This window comes from Octopus sinensis, linkage group LG19 (assembly GCF_006345805.1).
Source record: "Octopus sinensis linkage group LG19, ASM634580v1, whole genome shotgun sequence".
In the NCBI taxonomy this organism is placed as follows: Eukaryota; Metazoa; Mollusca; class Cephalopoda; order Octopoda; family Octopodidae; genus Octopus; species Octopus sinensis.
The window spans coordinates 10,964,356-10,975,938 of record NC_043015.1 but is presented as its reverse complement, the minus strand read 5'-3'; positions in this window follow the sequence as shown (position 1 = coordinate 10,975,938).

The window sequence follows — 11,583 nt, the reverse complement described above, 5'->3', positions numbered from 1 at the left end:
TGTTGTTTATTTTGATTATATATATATATATTAAATACATTTTGTGGATACAGTTGGTTACATCAACATCAACTTTTAAATAGTATTTATTCTAAAAGCGCAGGAAGACGAAATTGGCAAAAACTCTGTTTGTAGGATTGAACGCAGAGTACCTCGAATCCTGTTCTGCGTCGCTCTGCTGATTCATTCTTCTACCATTCTGTGCATACACACACATACACACACACACACACACACACACACACACACACACATATATATATATATATATATATATCATGAACGTCGATAATTGCTAGAAATACAGAATAATCTTCTGTATCTCTTCGTTGAAATCTCATGTTGGATTAGAGTGTCAATATCCATTACTTAAGAAAACTATTCACAAATCTTTCAACAAATAAAACAATAAATGTGTTGAAGGATTTATAATAAAACATCCTATTCGTTAACCTGGGAACGTGAAGCCGGTTATAAACTGGTTTAATACTTTACTTTACCTCATTCCACATTTGCTACAGATAACATAAAACACGTAACTAAATGTACTGAGGGAATATCTCCCGAGACATTTGACACTTCAATTTAACTGATATCCTTATTTCACATAAAGATTCTGCTTATATTGTCTTTATTGTCGATCCCGAACTATATTTATTCATGCAAGTGCTGACATCAACAATTTACGTACAGCATATATGTTGACAGAAGTTTAGCCGGAACATACATCTTCAAACAATTCAAAGAAATTCAAGGAAAATGATAAGCGAAAGCGTGAAGAAGGACGTTCATTAAAAATATTGCGGGCAGTATAACTAGCAAATTAAGTTATATAACTCTAGATATTCAACGTTTAAATGCTGAGATATCAGTTGCTTAATCATCAAAAGGAATGCCATTGTTTATAGAAATAACACCTGGCTTAACCTATTGTTAAATGAGGTCAGAATATTGAACTTGTTTGAAGAGGAAGTTAATGTTGTTTATAACACTGACTTGGAGGGAGGAAAATGCCACTGCCATTATAACCTGTGAATAATTCACACTTATATTTATTAAGAGTTCAAAGATGCGTATATATTTGAATTATAATATGATAGATTTGCAAATGAGGGCATATACTGACGTAACTACATTTCACTGTATTGGGAAATAACATCATTCAGTGGGACCCTGATGGTGATGTCGCAGTTCATCAAAACAGAATACAGTATTAGTTTTAAAATTTGGCACAAGGCCAGCAATTTAATGGAAAGGGTTAAGTCGATTACATCAACCTCAATACCTTACTGATACTTATTTTATCGACTCTGAGAAGGATAAAATGCTGAACGGAATTTGAACTCAGAAACGAAAGGACAGACGAAAAGCTGCTAAGCATTTTGCCCGGCGTGCAAACTATACTCTTATCGCACTTAATGGACAATATTGAGGAGAAAAAGTGAAATGAATAGAACCATTTTTGGTTTTAATCAGCTGAATAAGATGTACTGCCTACGACTTTCGTGTTAATATCATAATGTGTCAGGCTTTTAGCTGCTACATATATTTATTCTCGGTATTATCGTATCAGAGGAAGAATCAGTATCGCTAAAAATGTATATATGTAAACAATATTCTCATTGTTGGGCCATGAGTGATGTCTTCGAGTTTTTGTGATCGTTCTTCATGCAGATAAAGCGGCCTAAGATTGTAAGATCTTCAGCCTTCCATATGACATCTATTTTGGCAGTCGTTGTATACACAGCAGATCAAATAATTGACAGTGATGTTTTAAAAAGCTGGTAGAATTAATTTTTCTGAGATATCAACTTCTATTTTTAGCAGATTTTTTATTACAATGGAGACGCTCTTTCGTTACGCTGAGGTCTTCAAGTTTGTTTACTAAGGGAAATGGTTAAAAAGTAGACATGTTCTCACTTGATATATAAAACGTTTTTTCAATCAATACAAGGATGAATTGAGGTTGAAATATGAATTACAAATGAACCAGTCTGCATGATTATAACTCACTGGAATATTCCATATGAGCGGTTTTCCCAGGTAGATATAGAACGTAAAGACAACTCTAAAAATTCGAAGGCCTATTTTATATATTTATTTACTTTTTGTTAAAATTATCATTGAACGACTAGAAGTTAACAGTTATATAAAATAGTTGAAGACCTGAGACAAACAGAAGGAATAACGCTGGAAGTTATCGATCGTCCGAATCGAGCTACAATAGTTTTATGCTTAATTTATTTATATAAAAAACCTATTTTAACATTCTGTATGTAAGTATGAGTGAGTATGAGTGGGTGTAGACAAAGGTGTTGAAGGAAAACAGAAGGAATAGGCGAAAAACAGTCAACCATGAAGTATGGTTTCGGCTTCCATTGGTACACAATTTTCTTTTCTCTACCACTTCAATTTGTGTTAAGTTTTAGTGTTACATATTTCTTCTATCAGCAGATTCCTCTATCAATATTAGCTGGAAAATATTTTAAGAAATATGTATTATTGATTATTGATCAAACGTGACGATCTACAAAATCAAACCACTTCCTTAGTTTTACTATTGAATGCAATTTTTTTTGTATGTTGTGCTGTTGAAGCACCCCTAATAATTTCCGCTTTACGAACGGCTGGCCAATTATGTCAGCTTAGTGAAGCCCGTCGTTCTTTAAACAGTCTATATATCATTCTCCTTCGTACTAAATATGTTGCTGGTAGATTCTATAAATTTTTTTGGAGAAAAAATATTATAAATAAACTGGGTGGGGGGAGATGTATAACCAGTCAATATCATGAGTTAAATTCAGATCTGCGATTTATAAGCTCACTTGTTAGGTTTGCCTTCGTGCCATACTGAGCAAGCGAAATGTGGCCCTACACTATATAAACCATTTTCCGATTTTGATTGAAACGTAACGTGGCATTAGGAAAAGAGCAGAAAAATCAACAAATCACTTTCTAATCCTAAGCATTATCTGTAATTTTACTTTTTTCTCTGTTTATTAAATCGTTTTTAATAAATTCATGATGCAGTTAAATCACGAAAACATATGATGTAATGTTGCCTTTTTAAAATTCATATTCACAAAAAATGCTTATATACGTATGATTATATAAAATATATTTTATACCTACTTATACCTACGAAATTAATCTATACCTACTAGAAGTTTTTTTTACGTGATATTAAATGTGACGTGTGATGTTCCAAAATAAACATTAAAAAATATTGCCATATAATCATACATTTAGTGTGCAATATGAGCTTGAAAGTGTAGTAAAATGTAATATAATGCAGTTTATGGTTGCATGCAGTCGCTCATTGAAGTCAAATATATTGCGTTTAAGATTGAAATTTACCGCAAAAACGACTTGATTTAACAGGCATAAAAATATGTAAGAGCGCGAGTGATGTGAAAAATATAGAGACTATATTATGTTGGATTTTCTAAGAGTAACATAATCTAAATTTGAATACAGCTTTGCCTGGGTTTGTGATGGGAAATCAATGGTGTCCACAATTGAAATCCATGTAGATTAACTTGAGTCAATGGCATTTTACTTGGTGTTCTTTGTTCAATGATCTGATATTCTTGTTTGGCTATTTCCTCCATTACATTAGCTTTGAACACATTATTTATTTACAGGGGTGAGTCGTGACGTAGCGTTTTTCTCAGGCATCTAATAGTGACAGATTCCATTCCTTAACAGTTCCTACCACAAAGAGAGAAAGTGGGAGAGAATCGGACGATGATACAGAGGTTGTCTACACCACAAAACATAACCTATATTTGTTTATCAATCCTGAAATTGTGAAACCCAAAATTTACATAGGTTGAATTTGAACACGGATTTCAAAAATCAAGAGGAGAATGCTTCAAACATGCTATTCAAAGATAAAACATTGTCATATGATCTGCCTGTATTCTACTTTCAAGGAATTCATGTAAATCATATGCTGGTACTGGTTTTGTGTTCGAAGGCCATACCTAAATCTTTCCATACGTAAGTGGAAGCTACTCCCTTTAAGACCACTAATTTGCCCTTGGGTATCCTTAGCAAACAATTAAGACTAATCTATGTTCTAAGCCTAAATGTTTCTTTTCCTCCGCGTGTTGAAAACTCTGAAACAGGGCGATGAAATCTTCTATTACTTCTATGGCTATTTCATAATGCGTATGAGTGTTTATATATGTGTATATATTTCTATATGTTATCACAATCACGTGGAAAATGTTAAGGTTCCTCACGTCGAACTCTGACCTTAAATGTAATTACAGTTGATTCATATAATATCACTTCATAAAATAGACACGCGAACTAGTCTTGTATGGACTCTATCACCTCTGACATGTGACCATTTGTCAATTGGCCTTAGTATCTAGGCATAACCTATTAATTAAATGGAGCATCAATAGGTCGTGTAGTCAGGAACCTTGTATAATGGAAGTTTTCATATATCGCCTGGGTAAAAGGTTACTTCAGTTATATCATTATTTTCATATATATTTAATGGTTTTCTTCAAGTTCTTTACTTTCCACACCACATTTATTTAAATTACACTAAAATGAAAGAAATACAGACTTTTACCATGAGCCTTTATATATTATTTCGTATATTTTTTTTAAGAAATGAAAATGTGTTGCTGTAACATAAAGAAAAAAACAACAACATACAATAAAAAATAGAAATATAAAACATTCAATAAAATGAAATAGAAATAAAAACATACAATGAGATAAAATAGAAATAATAAAAGCATGTCATGAAATGAAGTATAAATATAAAAAAAAAAAATATCTATGAAAAAGAAAAAAGAAATATATACAAAGAAGTAATAAATTTTAGAAGCGGAAGGAAATGACTTTGGAAATGTGAAAACCAAATCTAAATAAAATACATATCAGTAAGTTTGTCTCTCTTTATTGGAGTCATTAAAGTTTTAGTAATCAATTTTATTCCAACTAAAATTTCATTATTTTGTATTTTGCCTGAGGAGTGAATTGATATCATTTTTCTTAAGTATTTAAATCATGATTTATTCTTTTCGGTCTTTTTCATTTTCTCAATGTCATTAAAACTATAGAAATGATAAATAATGAAATTGTTAGTTCAAATATCGTTATACGAGAGAATGAGACAGTCTTTTGTTCTTGATTAGCCCGCGGTCAATTATGAAAATGCGGAATTATTAACAAATATATTGCAAGCGTGATTATCATTCGTTTTAGAAGTACTGTACGTATAAAAGTATTTTCCATATAGTGACAATTTAGGGAGATATGACTATTTCTTTCGGTTGAGATAGACTCAGTTATCATTAAAAAAGGTTTGTTTTTTAATTGATGTAAAAAACAGTTACTTCATGAAAAAATCCTTTTCTTCAAAAGTTAACCTATAAAATTTCGCTCATAACAAATATATTTATTGACTCCCTCCTCTGGGTGACGATCAGACAATGAATAAGGTCTAGCTATGATTCTAAAATTTACGCATACATGAGCCAAATCTTAGATATTAAATTTTAGATTTAAATCTTCATTCACATGAAGAAAACAGTTATTTTCCTGATGTAATTGATATGTACATCAATAAAAACACGTCTTAATTATTTTACACCGCATCATACTGTGAAACTTCAAACCGGAAATACATCTGTATATGATTTTACATATACAGGTATATTTATGTCGATGAGTATATCGATCTGTTTATGTTCCTCTGTCTGAAGTCTGAGGATAAGTCCTTATATACATAAATATATGCGTGAGTGACCATATACACTGTTCATACACGAATATGTTCTTTTTGAACCAAAAACAATGTCTTTATTATCAAAATACCTTTATTCAGTAGGGCCCTGCAAATAATTCTACACACACACTCACACACACATACACACATTCACTCATATATGCATATATTCACGTATATATATATATATCTATATATATATATATTATATATATATATATATATTATATATATATATTATATATATATATATATATATATATATTATATATATATCTATATATATATATATAATTAATAAATATAAGGGTAGCAAAAAATTCCAGAAAAAATTTTCCGCTACCAGCGGTCTAGTGAGAGAGAAAAAAAGACTATATAATATACATTCAACAATCTTTCTATTTCAGAATTACAGCTATTTAGCGGTATGATTTTTGGCTGCTCTTTCTAGTGAGTCCAATGTCCTATATGGCCATTCCTTATATTGTTGAATGTATATTATATAGTCTTTGACTATTTTTTCTTCCTCACTAGACCGCTGGTAGCGGAAAATTTTTTCTGGAATTTTTTGCTACCCTTATATTTATTAATTAATGATTTTTTGGCTAATTTTGAAATTAAATCAGCAGTTTATACTTGCTGCTGAGTAGACCGCCCGATTGCGGTAAGATTTGAAAATTTAGGGCATATGTAACTGGAGGCTTCTTTACCATAGCCTCGTGGACATATACTCGTCCTAGGTTCTCTTGTGACGAGGCACGCCAGATGTAAATGAATTTAATTTAATTTAATTAATTCATTTGCCAAAGTTTTGCCGAAACTATGCATAGTCCAGAGATGAAAGGGGTAAACGTTTTTATTTCTCTTTCTATTTCAGAATTACAACTATTTAGCGGTATGAGTTTTGGCTGCTCTTTCTAGTGAGTCGAATGTCGTATATATATATATATATATACTTCTCTATCTATCTCTCTTTCTCTCTCTCTCTCTCTCTCTCTCTCTCTGTATATATATATATATATATATATATATATATGTGTGTGTGTGTGTGTGTGTATTTATTTATACACATACACACACATGTATATATTTTGATAAGTGGCAACGCACCGAACACTAGACGCTTGAGCTACTTTGTTGCTTTTGTACATATAAGTAAAAATATTTATGCAGATCTTTTCTCTTTGCTTCAACAAACCTATGCACACATACATGCACGCATCCGTACATTGATAACACATATATACGTACATATGAGTATGTGCGTGTGTATGCATATACGTTTGAATGCATTGTGGACTTGAGATGACAATAAATTGTACAACTTACTTAACTGTTGTCCGATGAATGAAAAAAAGAAAAGGGGATTGCAGAATATAATACATACAATATTCTTGTGTTATGGAAACTAGTGTCTTAGAGCATTTACCATTTATTTGAAACGTAAATAGCACAACACGATTATAATAATTTTCGACATTTGGATCTCCAGTCTTAGTTAATTATCTCAATTAATATGATGTATTTGCCATAATATTTCACCAATCCTTAATGCTTCACGTTATGCGTTTTCGTACAATCCAATTTCATTCTCTTATCGACCGCATTTATCGACGTATTGCAACTGGGAGAGTATAAGTAAAATCCTTAGTTTGCGATTACTGCAGTTTCTTATTATTATGTTACGGGGTTTATATACAATCCTAGAAATTTAGATTACTAGAGTCTGCCTCTGGTGAGTTCAAACTATTGGTAATGCCTAATGCTTTACGATACCACACTACACTGGTTATTAACCGATTTAAACACTGAATCCTTATTAATAATTATATAATCGAACGCAGTTAAAATTATATTCTTCCCTAACGTAATTTCCAATTTACATACTAAATTAAGAAATTGAATTAAGCGTTACTTTAAAGGCAAACTGAAAACTACGTAAACATTTTTTTTCCTGAGTGGGATTGAGTAGTAAAGAATAGCACAAGGGTTAAATACAAAATGAAAATTACAAATTACTTGATAAATTCCGAAAAAATATTTTCCCCCAAAAGCTACTCTTCTTAAACAATAGGATATTAAGCAATGCACTTCCCGGTAGGTCTTTCTAAAATAAATCCAAAACAGAAATGTAAAGATTTAGAAGAAATGATTGGATTTCGAGAGTCGATTAACCTTTTAACATTTATTTTATTTTCCTTATAACTTGAGAAACTTATAATGGAAGTAATCAGATTGTTCAAGTTTGTTTTAAACATTACTCTACAATTACCAGATGAGCGAGATATCTCGATTGAATACGGATCTTTATATATATATATGGACGTATGTCTACACACATACACCGAAGAATACATACATATTTTTATACATATAAGGAAATGAGTTGTGTTCTCAACAATTAATTCCTCACAGGTTATACTATATTGTTTTGATTACTCAGTTAGGATTATTCCAAGAACTGTGCGCGAAATTCCATTGATAGTCAATATGGAACCTGTCTGCTGCGGTTCATATTCCACGAACTAAATCAGTGACACAAAATGCTATGGCAATTCCACATGAAAATTACACACACACACACACACACACACACACACACACATATATATATATATATATATGTCGGTACACACACACAGACACACATGCGCGCACACACACAGAAACACTCTCTCTCTCTCTCTCTTACCCTCACACAGTTACACACGTGTACACAGACAAATACAAGGAAATATACACACACCTTGATATGTATATAATTGTAAATAGAAACAAGTGTGGCATACAAAGTTTTAGGTCTCATTTAAATTCCGAAATAATTACATAATACTTTTAGAAATATTATGCAATCATGCGCTCTCATTATTAGCAGTGGATGTTAAATCTCCTTAGATATATGTTTTTCACGTTATGTAAATTAGTATTATTCAAAGGAAAAACATCTCAGGGAAAGGGGAAAAAACATAATGTCAACAATAAAAGAAAAAAACCAATCATGTTTGGAATCCAAATATATGTGACCAGAGGGAAATAGAAAGAGGAAAACGAAAGTCATAAAGCTATAAAAAATACGTAAAACACTGTAGAATAAAAATAACAAAAGTGATAGCAGAGGGTCAACTCATGTAACGAATCTGATATGCCTCTCTGTAAAGTCTATTGTTATTAAGATGTACACGTAATATATAAAAGACATATATACACTGACCTATGCTGAGGTTGACGCCTCGCCTCATATTACTGTAGACATTGGAGTAGAATTTTCAAACCACAACTGAGATTAAATGTTGAACCCAACCTTGTGGCCGCTTTTCCGTTACTTATTTTACACCCCATTTTTAAAACTATATTTGACATTCTTTTCACTGTATATCAAACGTACTTACTTCTTTGGTTTATGCCTGTTTTGTATTGTGCATCTCCTCATTTGCCCTAGATGCAAAGAAATGAAATCCCCCTCCTCCTCCTCCTCCTCCTCCTCCTCCTCCTCATCATCATCATCATCACCATCGTCATCATTATTGAGTTGGGTTCTGTTTAAATAATACATGTAAACTCCCACTAAATGCATTATTGAGTGTCCTATCCTATTGTTTTCTATTCATCAGGCATCTATATATATATATATATATATATATATATATATATATATATATATATATATATATATATATATATATACACATATATATATATATATGTGTGTGTGTGTGTGTGTGTGTGTGTGTGTGTATATGCATGTGCATGTGTATGTATGTATAAGCTTTTGTAAAAGTCACTTGATACAATCACAATAATTAAAATGTTACCAATCTAGAAAAAGTTTGGGTAACATAATCTCACGAACCCTTGTGAAAGAAGTCTACGGATTTGCCCATCCAAAATACTGCTGTTTCTAATCCTAATCCTAATCAGGAGTTGGGATTGTGGGTAGATATTGTGTACATCAAAGCTCCCTAGTGTTGTCGCTTTGTCTGCTGTCTCTGGAATATGGTTTACGAAGTCCATGACATTTCTGATGAACTTCGGGACCATTTTGCCAAAAGGTTTAAAAATTTCGATAAGCAAGCTGCTTAATCGCTGGGGACTAGGTGCTGGCCCTGCAATAACTGGACGTAATTGTAGAATACATATGTTATTTATTCTAAGGGGAATAGACAAAACATAATATCAACCTTTTAAGATCAAAACTAATCATAGTTGGAATCCACATATATGTAACCAGAGAAAGAGAGAGAAAGAGAGAGAGAGAGAGAGAGAGAGAGATGGAGGGAGAGAAAGAGAGGAAAGGTGTCATAAAGCTATAGAAGAATAACACTAACAAAACTGATAGCAGAGAGTCAAGTTGGGTAATGATGAGTGAGTGCTCTCTGTAATGACTATTGCTATTAAGACGTACATACATCACATAAAAGGCTTACGTACACTAACCCATGCTGAGGCTAACTCCTTGTTTCATACTATTCTGCTAAGAGCGACATACTATATTCAGCCAAACGATACCCTCAGAGTTAATATCAGTCATCAAATCTACGCCAACTAATTAAAAAAATCACCAATCATCAGCACAAGAAGACAACAGCCAAATTTCAAAAGACACAAGAAGTGCGAGCTTCCCATCGGATAAAGACATAATACGGACAGGAAATGTTGTTGAATGCAGATATGACTTGCAAATCATAGAAAATCCCATCTGCTACATCGCATGCTAACAATGCAATGAGAATTACATTGGGGGAAAGAGGGGGAACACTAAATATTCGTGTAAGCGTGCATAAACAGCAAATTATAGATTTATCGTTTAGAAATGCTCCGTACAGAAAACATCTACACATCTGTGCAAATGGAAAATAAAAAAAAATATCTCAGTTTTATTAAATAAAAGATGAAAATAATTAAATCCGAAAGGTAGAAGAAGAATACTTTATACAAATTCTAACTCTGAAACTAAACCGGAAGTAGTCAACAACATTACTAAGATCAGCTTCTATACGCATTCGCCCGGAACACGTGTGTTTGAAAAGTGAAATAGCGAAAGCACACGCACACAAAATACATAAAATACGCACTATGCTTCTTCCAAAAATATTGGTGACAATCTGTAAAATATTTTTTTAAATAGTTAATAACTTTTAAAAAAATTCTATTTTGTTCAATTAGATATATATGTGTGTATTGTGTGTGAGTGCATGTGTCTGTAAGTGTGTTTGTGTGTCTGTGTATTTTTGTGACTGTGTATTCTGCATGAATAATTAGTGTTTAGAATCAGCTTCTTCCATTTCCACCAGAAGAACTTCTCAAGACCATACGGAAATGATTAAAATGACGGGACAGATGTTTCTATAACACCGCATACGGTTGTAGATATATATATATTTAGATAGATAGATAGATAGATAGATAGATAGATAGATAGATAGATAGATAGATAGATAGATAGATAGATAGATACATAGATAGATAGGTAGGCGGATAGATAAATAAATAGATAGATGAATAGGTAGATAGATAGATAGACAGTTAGATAGAGGTAAATAAATATATAAGTAGATATATAAATAGATAGATAGACAGGCAGCCAGACATAGATAGATAAATAGATAGATGGACATATAGATATATAGATAGTATATAGACAGATAGATAGATAAAACATATAAAAAAGGGGAATGTGTGAAAGAGAGGAAAAAAATTGGTATGGATAAGAAAGCGAAGCGAAGGAGCGAATCATCGATAGAAAGCTTTCGCATGTAAAATTTTAAAAGTGAAGTGGAAAGTAGTATATTTAAAGACAAATAGCTGTAGGGATATTGAAGTCCGAATCGTGC